This window comes from Falco rusticolus, chromosome 6 (assembly GCF_015220075.1).
Source record: "Falco rusticolus isolate bFalRus1 chromosome 6, bFalRus1.pri, whole genome shotgun sequence".
In the NCBI taxonomy this organism is placed as follows: Eukaryota; Metazoa; Chordata; class Aves; order Falconiformes; family Falconidae; genus Falco; species Falco rusticolus.
Genome location: NC_051192.1, coordinates 3,195,061 through 3,222,057, shown reverse-complemented (window position 1 = coordinate 3,222,057; position 26,997 = coordinate 3,195,061). Strand labels below are relative to the sequence as shown.

Sequence of the window (26,997 nt, the reverse complement as noted above, 5' to 3'; positions counted from 1 at the left end):
TTTGTCCTGGGTCCATCCCCTGTAAGCACTTTAGTGATGCATTAGAAAGCCAGTAACCCTCAGCTTTCTCTTGTCAGTAGAAACCAGGAGGTATCTCCAAAGAGCAATTCTGCTCAGCTAAAACCCGAGTCCGCCTGTCAACATGCTGTCTCTCTTCATGGATGATAAAGGCAGCAGGAAGCAAAGGGCAACTCATTTTCTATTTCAGGCACCTAAAGCAAATGCTCGAATTTGAAAAGGATGAAATTGGTCCTTTGTACATACTTAAGGGATACGGTGTGTATGGATCTGCAGGGACACCAGGGAGGAAAAAGGACATTCGAACCAGTGACACAGGGGAAGGACCACCAGATGTATGAGCCTGTATGTATAGGGCAAAGGAAAGAGAAACATAAATGATGTCCAGGACTAGATGAGACCAAGTAGACAGAGAGGAGGGAATGTGGAACAAGCGTCCCTGATTTTAGCCACGTTTGGTACACAGTGGTGACAAGACAGTCACAAGAAGGTGTTAGAGGCTGAGAGACAGAAGGAAACAGCCAGGCCATCTCTGGGTGTACTGGAGGTTGCGGTAGATAGACTGCATGCAGACCTCTGTTTCTGATAAGCCAAACATATCTGGGATTTTATGTTTAAATGGCCTCACTGACTGCCATTAATAATTCGCAGCAAAACTAAACAAAAACTAAAATAACTTTTCCATGTTAAAAAACCCACCCCAAATAACTTGGTATTTTCTCACAGATGCATGTGTGGGACCAGCAGGGTCACAGCGATCCTTGAAAGGTTAGAGAATTTGTTTTCTGGGAGCCCATTGCTCTCCCATTTGTTTATTGCTTCATCTGACACCTTAAGCACTTCTCATGTCGCTGAGGGCTGTCTATAAATCTTGTACCTTGTACCAAATTAAGAAGACCATCTGCTGAAGAGGGGCTGTGTAAGGAGGTTTCTTGGAACACAGCATTGATGAAACTGCACCTATGGCATCATTCGAAGCCCTGCTTTCCCTGCAGAGGAGGGGGCAGGACGGGGGTTCTGTTGAGCAACACGCAGCTCCAGCGAATCTGTAATTTCCAAATGTCTGTTGATTGAATTTGTGTATTAATGGTTATAAGGATCTTCCTACTTAAGCTATAAATCACATTTTATGGTATTAATTCATAGGAAATGATTAAAGCATCCTAAATAGGTAAAGATTTACCGGTTTAATATTAGCTGCTTGACTGGCATCTCCCCTTGATGTTGTAGTGCCAGAAGACTGATTGGAGTGAGTTCATTTTTATGGAGTGATTCTTTGTTAATAACCTGTTTCTGACTCCATCAAACATGCGCAAGGGACACAGAGACAGTTATTTGTTCTGAATATGAGGGACCGTAGGTTAAATGTTGTCCTTCATTTCAGATTAGTTACAGTACCGTGTTCCCTGCCTGAAGCAGCGACTCACTGCGGGGAGGTGTGGGAAAGAGGGAAGCAGTCAGGTTACGTTCTTCATGACAAGGGTTTCTGAAAAGTCAAGGAGATCTGTTGTCAAGAGTCCACTGACTTTTGGCCTTTTTTTTTAATTTGAGCATGCAAATGTTTTCCGTTTCAAAGAATGCACAATGTTTTAAAAAAATAATCTCTCTGGGGATTTGAAGATGTGACAGAATAGACACCTGGGAGATCAGAAAATGTTTCTCTAGGTACGGTGCAGCAAAGAAGAAAAAAAAAATTGTGAGCAATAATTTGTGAGTTAGTACTTGTGTAGCGGAAAGGGTAGAGGGCAATGTAGAGAGGATCAGAGACGTAGTGATGGGGTCTGAGAAGGTCCTGGATGGTCAGGAAAATATGATTGCCTTGTGCTGGTATGAAATAGGGAGGTCTTTGTTGAATGGCAGGGTGAATTTCAGCCTCGTGGTGCCTGGGTGTGTGGAACTTGTATAGCTCTAAGTTGCCACACATCTATAGCAAACAAGGCTGTGTTGGTACCAAAACTTTAAAGTTCCTGTTAAAAATAAACATTAATGCAGAAGTATCTCCATGTTTAATCAGACTCTTCAGGCTAGTAACAGACAGAAACTTGAGGATGCTTCCTTTTATTTTGATGTAACTAGTTTTCTTTTCTGGAAGGAACTGTGACTTTTGATCTTCTTAAAATGATGCACTTTTTTGATGTCATCTAAGGCATATGCATCACATTGCTATTCAGTAAACAGTAAGATCTCGATACTACTCACCTCTCACATTGCCCAAACTGAGTTTGTTAGGCCATTTAGGGACGTGGTACGAACAGTTGTTAGCCATCATGATGGGAGGTGGATTAAATCAGTAGTTTCCAAACTGTGATCCACACACCTGAAGGTCTGCTGAGGTTTAGCTGATCTTGAGAATTTTTCGTGCTTTGACTCAGCTATTAAACCATGCTCAAAGTTCACCAGTCAGAAACAAACCATCAGCTGATGATGTGACTGGCAAACTGTGACAGTAGTCAGTGCAGTCACGCAGCCCCACTCTGCCTGAAGAACTGTTCCTTTTCCACAGACTTTGTTGGAAATCCCTTTCTGTGAAAGCCAGCAGCAGTGTTGTTGCCACTGCAACATAGCCAGTGGGAGGGGAAAGAGTCTTTGTGATCGCCTTTATTTAAGAGATGTATACAGTATAAAAAGTGGTGGACACTTCTGGCTTTTCCTTCCAAGAAGTTGATGTGAAAGTGAATTATTACTACCACAGAGAAACAGAAGTATAATATTAGGATGTTTATGTTTTAAAGGTGATCCATGCACAGTGCCTGGAGGATCTTGTGATGAGATGTCACATCAAATAAGAAATCCAATACTCAAATTCAGTTGTCATAAAAAGAAGGTTTTACTTTGACTCTGTTCCAGCACTGTGACTCCATTCCAGAAAAATACTCAGTTTCAGAATTATTTTTATTTTGCTTTGAATGCTGTTCATATACGCTAAATGAAAAAGAACTTTCATATTCTGGTTAGAGAAATTAGCTCAAAGAACATTTTAATGCTACTTGCTCTTATTTTTTATTTCATGTTCCAGAAATGTCTGTGGTGCTTGCATAAAGCACCATCAGCCTCTCCTTTGCCACGTATAATGAAAGCCAGCATTTCAACAGTGCTGGGAAGAAGCTTTATTTACATAGCATAAAGGAAAACAATTTTTTTGAAAGACCAACATTAATCATAGACAAGACAGCAAATCACAATGTTTTCACAGCAAAACACAATCAAATGTTTTGATTCTAGCCAAAGAACAGGTTTCTGATTCTGGGAATAATGCTGTGCTCTGCACCAAAGAGACACAAAAGGGCTTCTCCAGCACTGTGCCATCAAACCTCCTTTGCCTCTACGGGAAGAGCTCGGTTCTGACAACGCTGGCTGTGTGTGATGAACCTTGAAGGCAGTGGGACTCCCTCCGTGATAGCTACTCGTGTCCCCCAGGTCCCTGTCCATGGGCCGCAGGGAAGAACGTTTTCTGTACCCTACTGAGCACTCGGTTCCTGCTGGGGCACATCTGAGGCTGAGCAGGTCGCTGGGGCGCTTACGGAGATGCTGCTGGTGTCTGTGTTCTACCTCATGGACCCAGCAGAGCCCCTGCCCCTTTGGGACAGGGTTCTGGAAGGAAATCACAGAAATCCTCCTCTTCTAGTGAATGTAAACATAGGGTTGGGATTTGGGTGGCTTTTGTGTTTGTTTTGGGGAGGGCAGAGTGTCATCTTTCTCTTGTAGATTAGAAGAGACATGGATTTGCTTCGGGTATTTTTTGTGTTAGCTCACTGAAGGCAGTAGTGAGTGCACTAGATTCCTCAGAAATCCTAATGCTGTTGTGTGGTTTTCCCTTGGGTTTTTCTATGATACTGTTCAATGCCACCTAGATTCTTACTTCTTGTCTTTGCTTCTTTGAGAAATGCATTTTTCTTACAGTTTGAATGCAGTTTGCAAAGGTGTCTGAGATTGCCAAGGAGTTCTCCTGAGACAAGTCAAATACTCGCAGCCTTTTTCTTATCAATTGATTCCAGTTTTTAATCCATCAAAAGCAGTTTGATGCGCAAGTTGCATCTTCATGCCTTGAAACCCTACATTTCCTTCTCAAGCTGCTTCCTTCACTGTGCCAAAGAGAACACCGCTCCCATGGTGCTAACAAGAGTAATATAAATCCTTAAATACATTAGTTCTAACAACAGCTCCTGGGACACCTTCCTGGTGATTCCCTTCTGATGTGATCTGCAGGTATTTACATTAAGAACCTGTGACTGCTTGAAAAAAATGGATCAGTATCGCAGCATTTCTGTATCCTGGCCTGTGGTTTTTCATATTCCTGGGGAAATCCCATCCAGCCTAACACTGATCTTTTTGGCACTGCCCTTTAATAGCTGCCACCCATCCAATCAAAGCAGGACGGGAGCTGCCAAACTCTAGTATTTCCTTTCTTTATTCCTCGAAGAATGTCCTTGCCTCGGATGTTTTCAATACATACGTTTGCGACTCTGTTCCCCAAGATAGTGTTTGCATGCAGTTAGTAAAGCTTTTGAGCAGATATAGGCCACTGGTACACAGCTCAGTAATCACCACTTCTCCACTCTTTTTCAGTCATTCTTTTGTGATAGGCAAATATATTTCACGACATAATAATGTCCCTTGCCAGATTTGATCTCATTCTCGTAATGCAAATGTTTATAGACAATGGGCTAAATATGCCAGTTAAAACAGATTTTGATTTTGCTTGTCTACAGCCAAAGTTCTTGGCCCCTGGTGCACAACCAAACCATGTGTAAAAAGGTATTCAGCTCTGAATGAGATCACTAACATCTGTTGTTGCACATAACATTTAATCTTCAAACACCATCAACAACAACAAAAATCAGGCAGTTGCAAATGCAGAAGTGGAGGAACATGGGCACTGTGAGAGCCAGCTTCAAGCTCCTCGTAACTGCTGCCATGCCTTGTGCGTGCGCTGGTGCTCCCCTCGCAGCTCCAGCAGCCTGCCCACGGGAGTCCCTGCATCCCTGAGGGTTGTACCAGCAGGGTAAAAAAGAACCCCTGCTTTCTGAGCAGAGCAGCCCAAAATTGCAGCCATTCCACACCCATCCCATCCCATCCCATCCCCTGGGCAGTTGGGTTCTCTCTCAAACCAGGTGCTGAAGGGTGATCAATGAGAGACGTGCTGAAGTGGTCAAGAGTGTTTATTAATACAGTCTCTGATATGCAGGGATTAGCCTGACCTATATGGTAAAATTAGCTCATAATTATTCTGGTTGCTCCTGACAGTCTCCAAATGCAATTTTGGATCTCCTCTTCTTTGTGGTATTCCTGAGAGATGAAATATGATCACAGTTTTCCAGCAACCCTGAACAACAGGAAGAATCAGCCACCCCTTCAGGTGTTCTTTGCATTTGTCATCGAGACACCTTCTGATAAATTTGTAGTTCTCCCTCCTGTGTTCCTTAGAACTATGGTTCTTCTGGATCAGGAGCTAAATAAGGTACCTGTGCTTTACACAACCTTTCAAAATGTTAGGATGCCACTGTGGAGCTTTTTCAGAAAGCTTGTAAAGAGCCCTGCTTCTCGATGGATTTATTTTTTCTCTTTGGGGATGGCAGATGGTCTTGGCTTATTCACAGGCACTGTCCAATGCGCCTGGAGTCTGATAACCTCAGCCATCTGAATCACACCCGTGTGTACTCATGAATGTTTGATAACGCTGCTGAAGCCTCACATACTCGCTTTGCTGCTTTTCTTAATCGTAAGGATTCTCCCATCATTCACTGAGTGCTCTCTCAGACATACATTTGTTGTGCTTCGCTGATATGTGTCTTGAAGTTACGCTGGTTTTTAAATACGGGGGGGGAAATACCATGGCAATGATAATGGGAATAATATAAGAGGCTGATCAAATAAAGTAAATTAAAGTTTAATGCTAACAGCGGAAGTTAGTTATGACATTTTAGTTACATTGTTCTGTCGTCTAGAGCTACAGTTTGGAGTCCTTGAGGAAGGAAAAGCTTACTGAATTTGGTTGTGTAACATTGTCGTTGCAAACGTACCTGCTGGTCTGGTGCTAGTGTGTTCCCCATCTCCTTGACTGCTCTGAATTTTCGTTGACTCAGAGATTTTGCAGAAAGTTCATCATAGGCTTGCACGGGCTACAAGTCTGTTCCATTACATGGAAATTTGGGTCTCACGTCCTTTCCAGGAGTTGTGGTTAATGAACCTGCACCAAGATTTCCTACGTGATTTGCGTTCGGTACCTGTGGTTATACCCTAGCATTCCTTGCAGTGAAACAGATGTTTGTCATATGGTCCTAAACATATAAATCAGCCCAGTCTTTCCAAGCGATTTGTGTGCCAAAGAATTCAATTATGGCTCTGAATGGGCCTGGGCCATAACACTGTGAGACGAGCTTATTTAACAGAAATTCTAGAGTGTTTGGCACGTTGTGTTTACCAGGGTGAAGCGAGCAGGAATGAAATGCAGTCCTGGAAAGGGGACTGTCATGCAGATGACTTGCTGCAATCAAACACTTTGAGAAAATATGGTCTCTAAATGTTATGTCTATAACTAATTAACTGTATTTCTTGTAGGACCTATAGAAATACAGAAACTGTGAAGTTTAGGGAAAATTAAATTAGGTTTTCAAACAAATGCCAGGCTGCCCAGCATTCTTTTTTTGGAAAAAAGACAGCACTCTCTTTGCCAAGGAAACTGAAATATGCTAAAATGCAAATGTTGGTATGTTTCAGCAAGGAAATTCAATCGCTGAATGCAAACTTTGTTTTCAAAAATTGAAATGTTGAAATCATCCAGGTTTCCAACTGAAAAGTAGGATCATGTATACACAGTCTTTATTTAATCAGCAGTTTTGACATTTTTACATTAATTCTTTTCTCCAGATATTGTATTTTCCCCCCTTGAAATATGTCGTTTGCGCACAGTATACTCACACTCAAGTAGACACCCTTGCAGTAGAGCTGACATTTACTTCCAGATGTGACTGTGTATGTATGTATATGTGCCATATAGTAAATATTGATTGTTCTTTCCCTTTTCCGTTACCCATGCCTCGACGTTGTTTGAGTATACTTGCCTAAGAATTGGTATCAGTGGAGATGTGGTGGTAAATGCTCTTCGTTTTAAGGGAGGGCAGGGCAAGGTTCAGTAATCACATTCCCAAAGGAAAATATTGTGATCTTCAGTGCAGTGCGCACACGGTCAACAGAGAAAATCAAGTTGTGCCTCACGCTGGTAGAACAGAACGTGTTCTTTGCGTGAGTATTTTTATGGTTTGTTAATGGTATGGAAAGACAAAAGAGAGTAGAGGAGATACTCTGTAAGGGGATTGGGCATCTGAAGGGGCAGATCCTCTCCCGGACAGCAAAAATAATGCCTTTCCAAGCAGGTCTTAGGAAAGCATTTTTCTTTGGAAAAGCTACCATTCCTCGTACGGTGCTGAGGAGAAAATAAAGTATCCAGGAGATCAGTGACCTTAGGCAAATCAACTACATATCGCAGTCCATTCAGACTTCAGGTGTTGGAAAAGCTGTTTGAAGACTGGCTCCATGCGGCAGCAGTGGGCTGGCAATCTTGGTTTTCTCATCGGGATCGGGGTCCCTCCTCCTGGCAAGTGACAGCCATCTCCGTGAGACCCCGCGTCGGTTGGAGAGCAGCCCAGGGAGGCATGGCGCGGCTGGCCAGCCAGCGCGACGGCGTGGATGTATGAAGAGCAAGAACATCTTTCTTCAGCTTGGTCAGGAGGGTGTTAGCACAGCACTGAGTCTAAGTTCACAGGGAGCCCCGCCAAGCACCTTCTGGCTCCGTACTAGAGGAATGGTGAGCAGGAGCCAAGACAGGGAAGCCCTGAGGAAGGGCTGTGGCCAAAACTGTAGAAATCAAATCTAGTCTGAATAGAGCACTTCGCTGACCGAATTTGGATTGTCACCAATTGCTTCTATTTAATGAGACCCTGTGGAAAGCAGGACCTTCCTCTATAAACTTCCGAAAGGGGGAGCAGAGTGTCTAGGTCCGTGAGTAACAACTAGTCTGATTAGACGTGTGTGAGACGCTTTGGGGGATAGCTGTGATGCTGTTCATGGAAAGAACGAGGTGTCATTTCAGTTTTTTAGGGATGTAAGTTTGTAACTAATTTTTGTCTCTCCTTGCCAGCGTAACGGTTTGAATGTTAATTTAATTTTGCAGAATATCATTTATGTAAATGTAATTAGAAGGGAAACATGATCGGGAGATGCACAGCACCAAAGAAAATTTATTACTCCAAGGGGTATTGCTCTAATCATTCAACTGCAATATTGAGTTTCCCCAGATTTAATCTAAAAGCAATAAATTACAAAAGGCTAATGTCCTGCCCAACAAAAAGCTGTCATGAACCCAAGTTTCTGTGGGGAAAAAAATTCAACTTCATTTCAGCAACAGGCTCTCCTCGTTTACACATTCCTTTTATGATTCCAGTCAAGTCAGAGTAAAATGAATACAAATGTGAGAGTTCGAACACTTTCCCTGAATATGTATGTGTGTCTGTTGGTGATTGTAATAATCAGCAATCCAAGGCACCGGGGCTCCGTTATCTCAGGCAGAATTAAGAATGCAGTCCTGCAAAGATACAACTGCACATTCTTCTCCCCACCTTCACATGACCCGGTGATTTAAGGGAAGGCAAACTTGACTCTGATTAATTCCAGTATCCGTATGAAAGTCTGTTGCTAATGTGCCATCGTTTTTGTTCTGCCGACAAAATGAATGAGAAGAAACGAGCTGTCCTTTTGCCTGTGTTAGTCACTGTAACCTGTGTCCTCCATGGGAGACACTGTCTGCATGGGGAAGTTGCCCTGTGGATGCTGCTGGTCTGCATTTACTGAAGGGCCACTTTCGGCAAGTGGCATGAAAAACAAATGGCTAATCAAATAATATTGCGTGGTTACTTTTCAGAGCCCTTGAGCAGCAGTTCTGCCGTTCAAGGAGCATCTCTCCGCTTGATAAAACCTGCCGTGAAAATAAACAGCAGCTCGGCGAAATAGGGAATGGTAAATGCCTGCCTAATGTGTAGGCTAAAGGACTGTCAAGTGTTGGGGTTTTGTGGTGCAATTTAGTATGAAGGCTGATGCCGACATTACACTTTTCTAAGAAGCAGAGTAATTAGTACAGGAAATAGGTTTCTTATGTTTTATTTAGCCAAATTCATCTCTGGTTTAACTCCGCTGTAGCCTGTATTACATTTATTCTTATTTCCCAGTGTTCCTCTGCACAGCTCTTTATACCATGACCTTTAATTCACTGTTATTGTCTTTTATTTTAGGTAGGGACCATAGTTCCTCTCTCAATTTGTTAGTATCAATTATGTTGTAAGCCTAGGTTTCTTGGCTCACAGAATGAAACCCATCAGGTCTGCAACAAGTTTTTACAAAGCGCACGTTGGCAGGTTTACAGATTCCCACAGCTGTACATGGGACACTGGGGGAAGCACAGGGCTGCAGCCTCCAAGGCACAGCGAAACACAACTGTGAGAGGGTGGGGGAAATGCAAGGACCAGGGAGAAAGGGTGTTGTGAGAAGCAGGGGAGGGGGGGCTTCACGTATGAGTTACTTGGTGTCCTTGTGGAGGAAAAACAAGTCTCAGGAGGATGGCTGAAAACGGTAACAGGCAGTCTGGAGAATGAAAGTGACTGGGCTTGTTGGGACATAGAAACAAGCTTCTGAGGCTCAGGACCTGCTGCTGGCCAGAAGAGTAAAGCCAGTTGTGAGAACAATCACTGGATTCAATTCTCTATCTTCCTCCTCATCCCAGCCAAGCTCTGGCAATAAGGTCCAAGGGCTCCATGTGAATGACACTGTCTGAGAGCAGGGGACGTGTGTGTGCAGGTCTGAGCCGGGTTCCCGTGTGGCGATGGCACTGATGAGGCAGGGAGGCAGATGCCGCCTCCTCCTCCTTCTCCTCCTCCTCCTTCCTCTCTGTGTTGCAGAGATGAGTTCCTGCACTGGGACCTTTTCTTATAGGGCCGCTTCCACATGGCACCCCAAATTCTGTTCCATTTCGGCCAACCCAAAGTTCAGCTGCAAGGAGGGAGAGATGTTTGAACAGATTTGGCATCAGCCCTTGGTCTGCAGGGTGCTGGTGCGAAGCTGTTGAGTTGTAACTCTCCACCCACGGGTGTTCAGGGAGGTACAAATGTGTGCAGCAGAACATGGGACAAACTGCTGTGGGTACACTTAATTAACAGCGAACATGCACAGTCCTAATCATCTCGTCCTTGGCTGTATACAAGTACAGACCAGCTCGTGACAACCTCAGCAGTAAGCTGCAGCCCCTGCTCTATGATTGCACAGAAGATCTTCTGCAGACGGGGCTGGTTCCATGGCTTTTTGCAGGCAGGGGAGTAGAGAATGACGTAACGGCAGAGTAAGAGTGGAAAAGGTCTTACCTGAGTGATCCATGCTGCACATAGCTTGCAAGATGTAGTGCTAAGAGAGCTGAGCTGTATTTTTCATTTCAAAAGGTGTAAGTGCTCTAGTTGTGAAATAACATTGAAGATACCTTTTTTTTGTTTGTTTTTGCATAATGCAAGAAGGGGAATCTTGCATCATGGAAAACATTTTCTGCCCCATGTGAAGACTACTGTTCTAAAATTCCATAAGATGCATACATGAAGATTTTATTAGTCAAAGAAGCCTTCCCAGATCATCATCATTTATTACAGTTCCTGTGTTTTTCATTCCAATGAGATTTATAATTATAAACTGGTAATTAAAGATCCTCCACTCTGTAATTCCATAGGAATTCCACTGTGATCTGACATTAATTAACAACCAATTATAAATTACGATATAACTTTTAAAAAAACCCACCAGTGTCTGGATGTCTTCTTTCAGCTACAATGAAATGTTGGAAGGAATTTGGCTTTTGTGAGCTGGCGCCCTGTTGCAGATCGATCGGTACTGCTGCGCGCTACGGGCGTGTTCCCGCGGTGCAGCAGCTATGCTGATGGGCAGGTTGGACCTACTAAGGTTTTGAAAGAATTTTCATCCTCATTTTCTTGTAAGAGGCATCTGTCTCACAGGATTTCAACCTTCTGTCACATCAACAGGTGTGCACACTTGAATGCTTAGATTTTATCTGACTTGTTCTGTAAATTAGAGTGGTCTGATGCATCGCTTGTATGCGTGATGTGAGCTCTCTCTGGCTTGAAAGTGTATTTTAAATAATTATAGCCAATCAGGAAAGAGAGAAAAATAGTTACTGGCTCCAAGGAGAATGTCTTAGGGGTGGAGAAGATGTGATAGCGGGTTAGGGGGATAAACTTACAAAATTCTGACTTTATGTGGCCATCTGCATTAAAGATCTAATATATAATGGAAGTTGTGTGTCCCCAGAATCTGTCAGGTAGCATGCTACCTAGAGATATGTGGGTAATAAAACCTGGTACATGTGGATAATCAATACGTAATATCTCTCTTTCCTTCTTTTCTCCTTTTTTTTATTTCTTTTGTGTGTGTGTATGTGTGAACTCAGGTCAGTAATCATCATTAAGCTTGTCGGAAAGGTGGGGGGAGTGGGATAATACTGAAATCCATTACTTGCAAAACCATGTAGAGAACAAGAGACTTAAAAGGAGGCAACAGATTCTTTTTGCGTGGATGCAATCGTGAGGTAAGTTTTCAAAGCCTTGACCTGCAGATTAATTTCCACCATCTCCATTAAGCCTAATGAAAATCACATGTGTGTTTCTGAGTATTTCTTAGCACGCTTCTCCCTTGCCTCTTTGCAGCTCCTCCCTGGGACTTTGTGTAACTCCCTTGATCAAACCTCCAAGACCTCTCCCATGAAATGTGGCTTCTGACCTGATCATCAAAGCTACCGCAGGTAAAGAGTGGAGTGTGGCCCTTTTAGTCATCTCCACATCCAGCTTTTATTACAAAGCAACACTGGTCCGAGCACTAAGTTGTTCAGGAAAATAATAAGGTGGCTTATTGAGCAGCCAACTTTTGTCGGCTTCGGAATCCTCACTGTTTCTCAGGGTCGGTGTGGTTGTGTGGATGTACATCATTTATGTTTCCATTGTAATTTTTTGACATTTTGCAATAGGGGAAATCTGTGGGAGCAATCCCCTTATTTACAGTCAGGCAAATCCGACAGTCTTGCCCAAAAGATAGTCCTGCCTGTTGCTTTCTCCCTCGTTACTGTGAATGTACCTGTTCTCCTATAAAACAGGTAAGATTTCAGTTGGGAAATTCCCATACAAATCTCATCCTGTTATGTTGCATCTGACTTGTTATCAGGGCATCTCTGAATAGCTTTGCCAGTTAGCCAGAGATGTGTCACTGGCAGCAAGGAACAAAGTGCAGCTTTGACGCAGGGAAATGTTATAAACGTGCTTGATCAGATTGGCATCAGTGGTGAATCAGCCTACCCCTGTTGGGCCCAGAGAGTACACATGAGCTAAACTTGCTGGTTTTACTTGTAACTATCCCTAGAAGGGATTAAGTTTTTAAGATCTGGCTACATGCATTTCAGATATTAATATGTTCTTTTGGTTCTGTGCCTGAATAAGATTTAGAGCAATTTCGAGAGCAGCTGGACGCTAAAGCTTTAGGAGATCCAGCGTCAAAGCAGGGCTCGTAGAAACCAACATCCTGTCAGCAAATCCTAATGTTCTATATTTAACCGACTATTAAAATTATGTTTTGTTATTTTTGTCTACCTTCAACTCAAAAGTTTGGTTTCTGTAAGATCGCAGAACAAGGCAAGCTCAGTTAAGGCTATAAAATGTATCTCACTGCTTTCTTTTCAGCTCACTGTTGGTCTGATGGCAGCTGAAAGGGCAAATGAGAAAGGTAGGTATTATGTTTCAAGGGGAGAGTTATAAAAGTCTAAACTGCATCCAAAGTATATTTTACTCCTAATAATGAGAACTGGATGAACAGCGTTTAAAAAAATATGAACCTGCCCCAACTACATTGGTTCAGAACTAACTGATCTAGTGCAGTTTTCCAAAGAATAATTGATATTATATAATCATAACTGGCAGTTTATGTCATGAAAGGGACACTTGACACTTTCCTGCTAACCAGTTTAACATCATCAATTAAAACATCGCTTGTGTAATGACATTTTAGTAACAAGTTTAATACCATAAATTATGACATCACCTTCTTTTATGGCATCAGGGTTGAATAAAAGGTTTTCTTCAGAAAAGAGAAAAAGGAAAAAAAAGGAGGAAACCTTGACATTGCCTTTCAGTTTGTCCTTATAAAAGGTACATATGTTCTAGCCCTCTGGTCACTGCCCACATTAGGCAGGATCTGAAAACTGAAAAGCTATAAACAAGGGTGAAATAAACAATTGAAAAGGTTGTGCTTCAGGTTAGCACAGACAAGCTCCCAGTAGACAGTCGTGTCCTTTGCATAACACCAATGGAAATCATCCAGAAATGGAGAAGAAAGTATGGGCATGCTCATGGAACCTGGTGAACTCAATTATAGTACAGTAATATTTACCAAGAGGTGGTGTGAAAGTTCAAGATTGTGTCATTACCCTCCCGTTGGTGTTCTTTTTCTTCAGGGCCAGTGGCTTTAAAGTAATCCTTTATACCTTATTCTTCACTGAATGGTCAAATTTGGGTGTTGGAGTCCGGTATTCTACATCTCAGACTCTTGCAGGCACTGTATTTTATGATGATTGCTGGTGATTTGAGTCCTGAGCTGGCAAATGGCTCCTTTTATTTGTATCTATTTAGCCTCATGGAAGCAGACAGGAGCCAGACACGGGTTCAGAGGATTCTCAGTTAAACAAAGGTCTCTGTGGATGTGTGTCTTTGTAGGACTAACTGCAAGGAGTCAGATATTTTAAGTATATTGTGTGTTTTCAGAGCTGGTTTTCTAAAGGTGCATAGCATCGACTTCCCTCTCTTCCTACCCAGGTCAGTAAAAGTGTTATCAGTGGCCACAGCCACAAGTGGAATAAGTCACAATCAAGCATTTTCAAAATTTGTCCTGCAATTTTTTGTCTTGAAGCCGACTCATTACCGTACCAAGTTGTGCTGAACTTCACTGGGGCCCTACCCCGAGATAACACCCAGTGTGTCTTCTAGACCTTATGCAGAAACTTAACCTAGTACATGCAGATGATCCCTGTGAATTCATGTGCTTTTCCCATGGCTTGCCTTCACGTCCTGGGTTTGTAAAGTGGGGAAAGAATCCTAGATAGGAACTCAAATTCACATTCTAAAACTGAACAACTGCTGTATATTGACTGGGGCATAAGCATTTCCCTGAATAATCCAGAATAATTTCCCTTGCTAATTCCCAGGCTGTAAATCAAGGATATGACAAATGGGTGCTGCAACTGTTCTGTCCTTGATCGGGTGTCTGGTGCTCAATAGATGCCCAAATACCGCAAGAAGGTGGTAAGTTGGTAAGTATGGCAACACTTCTTAAATTACAGGCAAAATTTTAAGTAAATCTATGTAAATTGTCAGTGCATATCTTAGTGGTCTCCTGAGGATGCCATGATTTACCTTCTCTCTTTTCTCAACATTTTTCCAAAAGTTTTTTTCCCCCATGAATATTTATGTCGATGCCTCATTTGCTGACTGAATTTCCACTCTGCTGGAATTATGCTTCCCCATAGTGCACCCAGAAAAGGTGAGCCGTTAGAGGTGAGAAAAAGAGATTCCATGACCTTTAGGAAATAGCAAGTGGCACTAGATAAAACCTATTCTTTGAGGGGTTACTTATGGATTGGTTGGACATAATTACCAAAAAATTATTATCTCTCTGAAACAATTAACTTCTGGTAGATCAGAGTCCAAATCTCCAGAAGGTCTGAACTTTTGCAAATTGGCTTTGCCCATTGCCACTCTTAGGCAATGAGTAATTCTTAACACAGGCATGAGTGATAGATACCACATATTTCTAGTTATGAGTATGGACTTATTTACAGCTGGCATTTTTTTTAAAGTGAGTTGTAAATGTTAAGGTGCTAGATTCAATGCTTATGAATGTGTTTCCTTGGTGATAAAGCTTTCACTAAGCATGTTATCTATCTGTGCTATCCTATATGCAGACAAGAGACGATTCACGCTGTATGTTATAGGTCTTGTGCTTTAAAATTGAATCCTCTATTGACTTATGGCTGAGAAACATAGAAATCAAATCCACAGCTGCTTCTTCTTAAAAGTGAAGTTTTGGCAAAAGCAAGAAGGCCTTAATGCATTACGAAACTGTGCATTTTTTAAAGTTGTTTCACTTCCTATTTTCTCTCTACAAAACTCCCTGAAGTTAGGAGTGCTCTTGTGTTTCATCTTGCAGTTTCAGCAGAACATAGCTTTGAGTTTGCATGCCCCACTACTGCCTATTAAATGCAAAGAAGATGTTAGTTCATGGGGGTACACAGATTAAATAAGCAAATACATAGAATGAAATCTTTCTGGCACAAAGCAGAGACCTATATGATGATGAAGCAGTTGTGGTTGGAAATCTCTTCTGTGGAGAAATAGAAATGGCTTTGGAAAAGGTGAGGTGGGGCAGAAAGACTGAGCAAAACCCTCCTTGTACTGACAAACCGTGTCACGTTAGAGTGAGAAGTGCTGGCCCAGCACAGGTCAGTGGGAGCTTTGCCATTATTGCCGCTTAACCTTCCTTTGTAAGTAAAACGAGGGAGAGTTGGCCTATTGGATGGCTGTGAGTAGTCGCCTAGTACATCTCTGCTTTACTCTGCCCTCCTGGAAAAGGATGCTCTTGCTTTTCATCAGCCCCAGCACTCAAGAGCTGACAGGGCTTATAACACACAAGAACAGGTAGGTGCCAAAGATGCGAAGCAAAAGGAGGCCGGCTGCCGGTGGGATGCTGCTGATCACATCATCCCGCCACACGTCACGCGGTAGGGTTTGAGAACTGTAAATGGCATAGGGTTATGTGCATTAATTGCATTGTAAAGTAGAGGGGCCCCAAAGGAGGTCTGGTCTCAGCTGTGCTATGACTGGGACAAACAATTAATGAGAGATCTTACAATCTCATTAGGCAGAACACAAGTAGAGAGTATTAATCTCCCATTCTCTTGTGTTTGAGACTTGAGTTTAAACAGGCCCGTCGTTTACACAGTCTGTGGAGTAGGGGGGAATGGACCCGCCTGTTCCTGAGTCCTACTCCCAGGTTCAGGGACTGGCTTTTCTTTCCTTCCTGTTCACACTAGCATGATCTCTGCAACCCCCTTTATTGTGCAGAAGTCATCAAAGATGTTTAAATTTGCTTTTTGTCTCTAATTTCAACTTTTGTTTCTATGGTTTATGTTTTTGACAACTGCGGTGTCATACAGTAAACTGCAAACTGTTCTATTCCCAATGATCGTCTCATAATTTTTTAAGTAACTCACTGCTGTCTCTGCACGTGAAAAACTGTCCTGCACCTTTTTTTTTGAGAATGTTGTTTTGGGGGCTTCAGATACAGCAAAAGTAAATCAAGAATCAGGTCAAGTGGCACTGCATTTCTGAAGCACAGTGGAGAGAGAGAGACTTTCTGACCCTGCAGGTTTTAAAACCATTTAAGAGAAATGAGCCAGATGTTGACCCCCTTTGCTACCCATTTAGCAAGCTGTAGGCCCAGGCTGTAGCAACTCTGTGGAAAAACAAGTTCCCTGGTATGTGTTAATGCCCCCCCACCATGTCCAAGCTCTGCTGTCAGAACAGGTACAGGCTTTCTGGCATCCCTAGATAAACTTTTTTGTCATTTACAACATCTGTCAAGGGCTGGCATTGGCTCTGGAGAAACCATAGAGATGGAACATAGGGCTACCACACCACAGGCCAGCCCCGTAGGAGCCCACATGGAGACCACCAAGTTTACAGGCTGTAGGAATGGTTTTATGTGCTCCACCTCATAGGCGTGAGTCGTGTAGGACTGACTGTGAGTCTCTGACCCGGAGAAATCTATTCGTTGCTGGGTAGGCATGTCAGCCTTCATGTCAGCCTCCAAGTGGACTAACACCCTGCAGATGGCTCTAATTAGAGGCCAGAAGAAAGGGAGAAGGTGCAGTGCCTCCTAGAGCCCGTATTGCTGCTTTTGGATTTGCTGCCATTATTGACTTGGCTTTGGAACAGCTGGAGCTGTTGCCTAGATCCTAATTTTGGCATTGGTTTATCTTTTCTTATACCATTTTGTCCCAATTTCTCTTTGGAAGGGTCCAGAAATGGAAGAGGCACCACTTTGTCAGTAGTGTGGGGGACAGAGGGTTTGTCTCCTTCACTCCTGGTTGGCCTGAAATTCCCCTTAATTAGTATTATCATTAGATTCTCACTCATATCACCCACTTTGTCTATTCTACTTGAATATACTACCTCCAAACATAATAAATCTGAAAAAAATGTGCCTGTTATTTTTCTTGCTAAATCAAGTCCAAAAAAAAATGAACCAGCAGTATATTTCTGCTATAGTAACTGCTGATCTTGCCGCTTAATTTCCGCCCCCTCCACCACCTTCTTTCCTATTTCCCTTTGGTTTTCTCCGTATCTCCAGGATACATAAACTGCCTGTCACTCTCACAGCTCTGCTCAGCTATGCAGCTGCCTGTCAAGGAATACAGGGTAAAATTCTGACCATTGCCCGTTCCTTACACTCAGGCAAGTGTTAGGCCAAGATCCACAAATGCGATTTGCTTGCCTAGATTTTACTCATTCCATGAAGAAGTTTGCAGTTTAACAGGAAACAACACAAAGCAAACAACCTACCCTCTAACTTAGGAAATTCCTCTAGAACATCTCTCCTGGAAAACTCCTGCATCAGGGCAATCAAATGCAAGGATATTTGGAAAAACTTGTTTTCACCTAAACTTTGGCTGGATAATACATTTCCTAGAGAGCAGTTTCCTTTGTGAAAACTGGAAGTGGAGTGAGAGGAAAATGAGTATTTCTCCTATCCCATCCTTGTCCTAGGTATATTACTGAATAACATGGCTAAAAGAAAAGGAGAAAAGGACTTTGTAGGTTCCTGAAAGCTCTTCGAGATGGACCCTTGTGTGAGCAGGAAAGTTAGCATGAAGAAGGCAGGTTGCATGTCTTTTTCCTTTGCCACATTTGAAGAAATGCAGGAACTAAACCATACATTATTGTATTTACTGTTGATATTATCACATTTATCCCCAATTACAAAACTGGCACATTTTTCAGGTAATATGTATTTTCATTAGTGTTGTTTCCTTCCTCCAGGTTGAAGCATTTTAGGAAAAGTTACGGATCTGACAAACAAAACAATAAACTAAATCAAACCAGGTAATGTTTGCTTTTCTAGCAGTATGCTTTCATAGTCACTGTTGACATTTTTAGTTTTCTGGCAATGGAGCTGTTCAGTAACTCAGTTTAAATTCTTGCCCAGCCAGAGCCAAAGTCATCTCCCAAGCAAATTCCTCCTTGCAATGGCAATGTGATATTTCATACCTGGTATATCGGTTTCTCAGCACCTGATTATGAGCTAGGGATTATGAACTAGTTATATTTAAGACTCTAATTTGTTTTTTAAAAGTTCTTCCAGGTCATTCCCCATTTTTCAGTCTCCCTACAAATATCTTTTAAGAGCACCTGAAGTCCCAACAGAGCCCAGAGGACAGAGGCATTTGCACAGGTGTTGTAAATACCCAGCCATTCCACTAACCCGAAACATTGCAGGGAGCTCCGAGAACATCAGCTTTGATTTTAGAGTATGCTGGTGCTCCAGCACTGCTGGAGGGGGTAAACAAGTGAATGTTGTGTCATTTTTTATGAATATCCATTGGACTTGCATGGATTCTCCTTAGTTGATGTATCAAGCCTTCACTAACTGCAAGATAGATAAGCTAATAGGTACATCAGTTAAACCAAGTTGAGCTTAAGTGTCTTAGATAATAAAGCTTTGCATAAATTCTAATTCAAGCAATTTCAGCAAAAAGCATAACAAGTAGCCAATCTGGGATAAAAATGTTTTTATTTCAGTACCTTGTTCTTAATAACATCCTTCACAGACACTATAACATTATTTTAGTCTTTAGAAAAATATCTAACAACATGATTGTCTCACACCAGGCATAATCCCAGTGGAAATTAAAATTGCATGCATTTTCTCATCACTCTTTATTTAACAACTGGGAGAGTGTTAATATTTGAAACTCAGCAAGAAAATTGTCTTGAAACACAGAGATTCCTTTGGGGTAATTTCATTTTTGTTTTGTGTGAACTTTAGCTGAGCAATTTTTTTTACAGCAGTGTGGTCTGTATGTGCTTCTCACCTAACAGCCAAGGAAAAATAGCAAAGAACATTCTAATAAAATCATTTGAGTCAGCTAGCCTTAGTAATGAAGATGCCCTGTTGCAGATTTTAACAGTTTCTTTTAAACCCAGTGATATGGGTTTGAAAGTGAACCTGAAAGTCACTGTATTCCTGCATGAAAGGCAATACGATTGTGACACTTCTTCAGTTTTCACAACAATAACATCAGACAAAAGAGGGTGAAAGAATAAACAGAACTCTGCTATAAATATTCATTGCCAGGAAAAAAATGACTGCAGGAAAATCACTTTAGAGTCTAATAGCCACTAAAATTACAGCATCTTATCCAGAGCTGCATTTGATGAAAAGAACAAAAGTTGGTTCTAGGAAGAAAGAACATCAGAGAAAAATATACAGAGACCTCTGCTTTGTTTACATGGAGTGTCTTTGAAAAGCTTTAGCACTATTACTTCCCCAGCTCACCCTAGGGTAAGACAGCAGGGTAGGCTGGGCCGGGACAGAAAATTGCATTTTTGCATTGTTAAAATGGGGTGCTATCCCTGCTGTAAAGTCACTAAGAAGGGGATTTTGTTCCAACTCCTAAGTATATGCTTGGCCCCAGTGCAAGTCAGTTAGCATTTTTCTTGGTGCTTTTGAGGACGCTAAATTTTTTTTTTATTTTTATTATTTTTCTGTACATTAGAGGACATCTGGCATGCCCAAGAAATCTAGCATTGATGGGACTTGGTAATGTAGTTTGCTTGACTCAGAGCAGCAGTATCCAGAAACTGATGGCTCATCTACAAAATGAGCTGGTTGTTTCCCTTCAGCAACTAAAGGACAAACGTTTGCAAACGTTCAAACCCAAGTTGCTTGTCAGCTGGGAGGATTGCACACGAAACACATGCTCAGATACGTATTTATTTGGATTTCGCTCTTACTGTAATATTTTAATCCTTTCCTGTGAACCTTAATCACATCTTTTTCTCCCATTAAATGTCTCACAGGAATTCTGTTTACTGATTCTTTGGCTAACAAAGGCATACCTCCAGGCCTCCAAGCTGTTTCAGAACAGGCATCAGATCTACCCCTCCGATGCAGCATCAGCAAGACCAAACAGAAACAGAGAGAGCTTTGAGTGCTCTTCTTCACCTTAGTCCTCTGCAGGATCCAGGTGAGTATTTGCCAGGCCAGAACTGGTAGGTAAGTCTGTAAGAGAAATCACAGAAGATGTTCATTCTCAGACAGTTCTGCCACTCACGCGCAGCGTAAGACCTCAGGAACCTTAGTAGCACGGTCCAAACGGGCTTCAGATGCTTGTGGAGTGGGGGCAGCGAACAGCAATTCAGTGTTGCAGGGAGTCCACTGTAAGTGTTGTGCCAAAGCTTTTCACCAGAATGTCAGATCACTATCAGAACCCCTAAAAAACCAGAAGGTTGTTCCGCTGTTTTTATTTTTCTCTTCACCTAATCTGCATGCTAAGAATTCAGTAGCCTGGTAGTAGATGGAAAGACCATGTTTGTGAAAAAAGAAGGCTACAGGTAGACTCAGGGTAGGTTCTCACTGCCCTTGCGATCTTTATGCCAAGAACAGGGGCACTAAGGTGGTGTCAGTTACCTGTGTGCAAGCCAAGAGCATCAGGAGGGCCACTTCAAGCCAGTTAGCATCCAAGGTGCCTGTCACCTCTCCTACGGTTCAGCCCACACAGTCGCATGTGCAAGATGAGCCTTTGGAGCAAAGTTACTGCTGCGTTCTGCCCAGACAACAGGCTGTCCTAAGCCAGGGGCTGGTTTTGCATTCTGAACCGTGGAAATTGAGTTTAGGTTGGCTGAGGCCAGGGTTATCTTTGTGCTGTTTGCGCAGAGCCTAGCACAGCAAACAGTAGCCTGTGATCTGGTTCTTATGTGCCACAGTGCTGTGGAAGGCCACATATCCATGTCAAAAATTAACTTTATTTCCCACTGAAAAGCCCTGTCATCGCCTTGTCTGTGCTCAGGCAGTGAGAAAATTTTGTTTTGTGTCAGTCATGGGCGACTCTTTCGAGTATACACAACTCTCACCAGATCATTCACTGAGGCTGCCAGTTATTTCTGTTTGCCACCTTACTTACCCTTTTAAATATCGCACCTCTCGATATCACAGCCTTTCAACCCTATCAAAGTCATCGTGCTTTATTTCCTAGTCTGTTTCTCCTGTATTAGCAGGACTGATACAAGTATATTGAAGAATTTCCCTTTCATGTTCCACCCTGAATATCAGTATTTGAGAAACAAATGGGTCAGCTTACTGATGCAAGCTGTTTGTGCGCAGAAGGCATTTTATTTCTTCTTCTCTTTGGTATTTTAACAAGGGCAATCAACTTAATTCCACATTCTCTTGTGAGATTTTGCCTTCTGGGTAAAGAACATCCTTTACCTCCCCTTCTCCCCCTTTTCCTAAACAATCTTCTGCTGTGCTGGGAAGATGGAATGTATAGGTGATATCCCTTTCAGAAAATATATCCATCATATATCACAAGTATTGTCATTGTGATGTATTAATGTAATGCATCATCAGAGAGCTGTCAGGGTGAAGATTTATTACTCTAAAATAAGTTATGGTGAGACACTGGGGAGTGGTGGACAGAATTTTTGTTTATTTTTCTAAATTAAGGACTTTTAAAGTAAGTTTAAAAATCTCTTACCTTCATGAAGTAGTAGGGGTCGGAGGGTCACAGAAAAGAGGACTTGAATCAAAAACACCAGAAGGACTCAGGAGGCCTCATAGAATAAGAATGTAATATTTTTCCCCCAGGTAGTTTCCAGCGAAGTTTAAGTTTCCAGCTTGAATGAGAGCTACAGTGGGCAGTCAAAGTCATTTTAATCAACCTGAACTGGAATTTATTTTTACTTCTTTAAAGGAAAACGGAGTCACCAAAACACAAAGACTCGGGCTAAAAAAGGGAAACAGGGTTAAAAATGGTCTAAAAATAATTGCACTTCCATATGAATGGCTATTCCCTTTTCCAAGTGTGTCCAGTGGCCTTATCACAAATCTGATACAAATGCATTGAAATCAGTGAGAGCTTTTCAGCAGGTTTACACAGACTTTGGATCAAGCCCCTTCCCTGCATCATGTGGTGAAGCCATGAAACTTGGCACATTTATAGCATTGTAACATAAAGCCATCTGTGTACAAGTACAAACTTTTCCTTATTGCCAAAGTGCTTAATGTAATTACAATCAGGCTTGCTTCCCCTCTGCTCAGTTCATCCATATGCTGAGATGGATGAAAACTTGCACTGATAAAGAATCCCACAGCATCTGAGTTTGCGTGCTGCATACAGCAGCGTACATTGCTAACCTTGTAAATCTTAGTCACTTTTGCATTTTAGGGAACACACATAAGGTTACAGACTGTCTTATGGGGAAAGCGGTAACAGAAATATGTCAGAAAGTTCAGCCTGGATTCTTTTCTTGCTAACTACACAAGACACCTGACTTGGGAGCTCAGCTGCCCTCGCTTCCCTGTACAGTCGATGATGAGTCACAGAATTTGGATCCCTAAGATGGGAATTGCCTTCAGGAGGTGACTTTTACTCTTCGCTGGCTAGAAAACGAATGCAGAGCTCCTACTCACCTTGCTCACTGCCTAAAGAAGGTTGTATTAATCCTGAGCGTTGGTTCCCCAGGCTGCCCTGCTCGTAAGCAGCTCCAAAGTAGTTGTTTCATCTTACGATTCACTCTTTATGTTGACTCAACTGCTTCCAAATATGACGTTATCCCATGGCATTTATTGTGTCCTTGCATTTTTTATATCATGGCATTTGCGTGCAGTTTCTCTAATCCTGCATACAACACTGGTCAGTGTAAGTTAAATACCAAGGTTGCTTATAGGTTAATGAATGCACTGTGCTTGCTGCTGACTGACGTAATTACCGATAGGTGGGACACTGAACTTGACCCTAAGGCCCATAGACATGTGCTTGACTTTATCAGTGGGGATGGTATATTCGAAAGGAATATTAACATTAAAAAGAAACATATGCAGTGGATGCATTTGCAGGCACAGGGAATAAGTTTTCAGGAAAAAAAGAAATATTGCTGAAGGCAAAAGGCGGTTATGCCAGGAAAGCCTACAAATTTCTCTTCCTGAAGGAAAATAATGATAAGCTGCTTAATTTTGGCCGATTTTAGGAAGGCAGTTTAATTCCCTAAAATTCAAGTGTGAAATGAATGCCGAAGTTATGCAGATTACCTCTACCCAAAGTCCTTCATAAACACTGCTGCTATCAGTATAGGAAAAGCCTGTCCTCCTCCATAAACTTTGGAGTGGTTTAATCATGTATAGTGACACAGATACATTGGCTCAAGCCGAATTTATTTTGAGATTGCACTTTGCAGGTGCCAGATAACCTATTTCTGCACGTACCGAAAGCCTTAGTGGATCTCCATTAGGTTGTGTAGATACGTGCTTATGGTTAAAAATGTACTACTCTCTCCGGACAGTATATATTCATCCCAAATACAGCAGGGATTGAGTTTTCTAAACTGAGATGTAAGAATGGCATGATTTTTTTAAATTGTTTTAACCAGTAAAAAATTTTCTTAGCGTGTACTGCTCGTGGTCAACTAATCTGCTTAATGGAAGAAGGTGGACCTGGTCCTCTGCAGTGTCAGGGGGGTGAGCTTGTAGGATCACCTGGTGAGGCATGGTAACTGGGGGAAGATTTGTGCTGGGATCTATAGTCTGCTGACAATACTTTTCTTTCCTGATTTTGTGATGCCAAAAGAAAAGACTTCTGACCCATGCTGCAAGTGTTAAGGGGCAAACAAGTCTGTCATTTGAAGCTTTCTATGGGAGGTTGTCACACGTGCTACACATCAGAAGTGTAAGTGTTTGTGTTGCCTAGAGGTTGGAGTTATAAGGGGGTTGCCCAAACTCCTGTCTGGGTTTCACTCAGATTTAGTGTCTGTGGCGCTTGCTGCTCAGATCACACGATCTTGGGTCAGTCAGTTTTAAAGAAGGTAAAACATCTTGGAGAGACCATATGAAATCTATCATGGCAAACCACTGATAACTCCACATCTTATTAGCTTCAATTAAGTATTTCCATGGGGAACTGTGGAACTGTTTAAAGTCATGATGACACATACACACACTTTGTTCCATCCAAAGAAATAATCTGTTTTCCAGATTTCCAAATAGCCAAGCTATTTTGTTATTGTTTTTTTTCTTTTCCTCCTTTTAAAAGAAATAATTTATAAGAATTTATCTTGGGCTTGCTACAGATTTAAAAGGAGAAAAAAGGTTTCTTCTGTCCGACTTTTAAATTATATGCATGACCAAAGATAAATATGTTTTTTATTTATAACTGTGGATAGATGCCAAACAAAGCCTTTCATATGACGCACCGCTGCTGTAGTAGAGAAGTACTTAAAACAGTTCCAGTCAAGTTAGGCCCCAAGACTTTTCATGCAACTTCATGCAAAATGCTTAAGACCTTTTGGGTTTTTTGGTTTGGTTTTTTTTTCCTTTTCTTTTGAACATCTTCAAAGGTTACAAGTGCAACATGCTCAGAGGATGCCAGGCTTCTTCCTGTCAAGCTGAGATGGTCTGAAAACCACATTGAAACATGGGAAACTGCGGCTACCCCAGATTGCAGCTGAGGGGTTTCTTTGCAGGCTGTAGATCTCTCCTGCCCCCCGCCATGTGGTTGGTAACAGTTGGATGAAGGTTATGGATGGAAGCTGGCAAAGCAAAGGATTGGTGTGCTGTTAGGAGACTGGGATGAATGGACTTTGACAATACCGCTGAATAGGAATACTTGTGGAGCTAATGCAAACAATTTGTAATTGTCAGAGCTGAAAAGGAAAAACATGATTATAACCTGTGCCTAGGATCAGCTTATGTCAGCTTTAAATGATTTAAAAGTCTAGTGTCTGGAGCTGTGTCTTACTTGCCTGTAAGGCTCCTTAAAGAAGACTTACATAACCGTGTAAGCATGTCTGTCTCTTCTTCTGTATTTACTGTGAAAAGTAACCCTTTGTCTAGCTGACAGGAGACAGGTTTTTAGGACAGATGTGAAACAAAGCCTTCTAGAGAAATCAGAAAATAAGGAATTTCTTGGTTTAAATAGAATGAGATGACTGCCTGGTAACAGTAGCTTCTTTAGAAACTACTGGTTGTCCTTGGTTTGTGCAATAGGTGAATAGGTGGGTGCTAACGTACCTTGGTCACGTGGTGGCTTTGTGCTGTGCCAGGCTTGGAAACTCTTTCTGCGTGGATGTGAAGAAAGTCTGTACAGGATGCAGACTTCCCTGGGAGAAGGAAGGAGCATAAGAAAGCATCCTCTGTTACCTAGAGCCTACCATCATTACGCCTGACCCTAGCTCATTATCCCTCGGTATCTGCAGCAGACGCTGACCTTTGATGACACTGCACAACAGAATGCAATGGAGATGTCTGCCTTTCCTTTGGCTCCCGAATGCCAGACGTGGTAGCTTCTTTCCCCCACGCTGTGTCCAGCTTTCCTTTACTCATGTACTTGTACAAAAGTCAAAATGCTACTAAATACTATTAAGCAACACTGCTAGGGCACTAGGTTACATTTCTAATTTTGCTAGAAGTACGTCTGTCTTCCCATCACCTAGGAGTCAGGAGTAGGCTGGAAGCAACTAATTTACCACATAATAAGATAGGCTTCTGTTGACATAAATCAAGGGCAAAACTATTAAGTCATTAGGGCTAATGTTGTAACATTCTGATACAAAGGCCTGGCCTGGGCCTTTCAGATGTACATCTGACCTTTGAGGATTAAGTTTCTTCGCAGCTTATTTTTGGTACTCAAGGTCTCTCTTTTTTTTTCCCTTTTGCTTCATGTGCACTGAGCTGTGGCTCTGGGCTGGGCACAGCTTGGACAGCAGCTTCTGCAGTCCTGGTTCGCCCCAGTTTTATTGGTGGAAGTAAGGATAGAAAAGACGTCACATTCTTAATCCCACAATACTACGAGTACATCGTGGATTCCTTTGCTTAGCACTGCCCGTGGTGCGGCTTGGCCCAAGGGCTGGTAGAAGGGATTGGGGAAATAAAAGGTGGCTCTCGGTGTTCTTCCACAAAGTAGAGGAAGTCAGGATTGCTTAAACCAATCTATCTATCTGTCTGTAAATCTACTACCTACCTACCTATCTATAAATGTGTCTTGCTATGGCCCTGTGATATTTTGGGAAAGTACCTTTGCTCCAGTCTAACGGTTTTGCAGATGCCTGGCTGGTTGTTCAGCCGCGGTACCTTCCAGCCCAGCAGCAGGGCTGTGCTTGTTCCACATCCATCGCCTGGCCAAGGGAAGTGCAGTGGGTCTCCAAAACGTGTCTTGCTGTCAGACTTACCGTCTCTTGGGATTGGTTTGCTTGATGACAAATTCATAGACTTGTTTAGCTCTGACATTTTTGGCTTAATGCTTTTCCTTTCACGAGTCACTCTCTGAAAGAAGGAGCCAAGCAGTGTCCTCACTGGGACCTGCGCTGGGTTGTGCCTCCCTTTGCCGTCACTCTGCAGGCCAGCTGTCCTCCAGGTGAAACCAGCCTTACCCACCGGTAAGCCTCGTGGCCTTCATACGTAACGAACCATTTATCCTTTTCAACGTGCTTGAAGAAATCAAATCAAAGGACACCCCAACCTGTTGTGTCAGTCCTGTGGCTGAAACTTTTGACCAAAATGCTTTGGAGCATATAGACCAGCTGAGATGTACATCAAAGCCTGAGTGACGCTGCCAAAGCTACTCGC

At 42.3% G+C, this 26,997-nt stretch overlaps 1 long non-coding RNA gene across 1 annotated transcript; it reads left to right on the top strand.

Annotated features, from left to right (window-relative positions):
- Window positions 1-11,521: 11,521 nt before the first annotated feature.
- On the top strand, window positions 11,522-20,401 carry LOC119150513. Its single transcript, XR_005105089.1, has 6 exons — window positions 11,522-11,650; window positions 11,769-11,863; window positions 12,792-12,834; window positions 14,309-14,413; window positions 18,201-18,263; window positions 20,241-20,401. It is a non-coding gene; the product is annotated as an uncharacterized LOC119150513 (long non-coding RNA).
- Window positions 20,402-26,997: the final 6,596 nt, after the last annotated feature.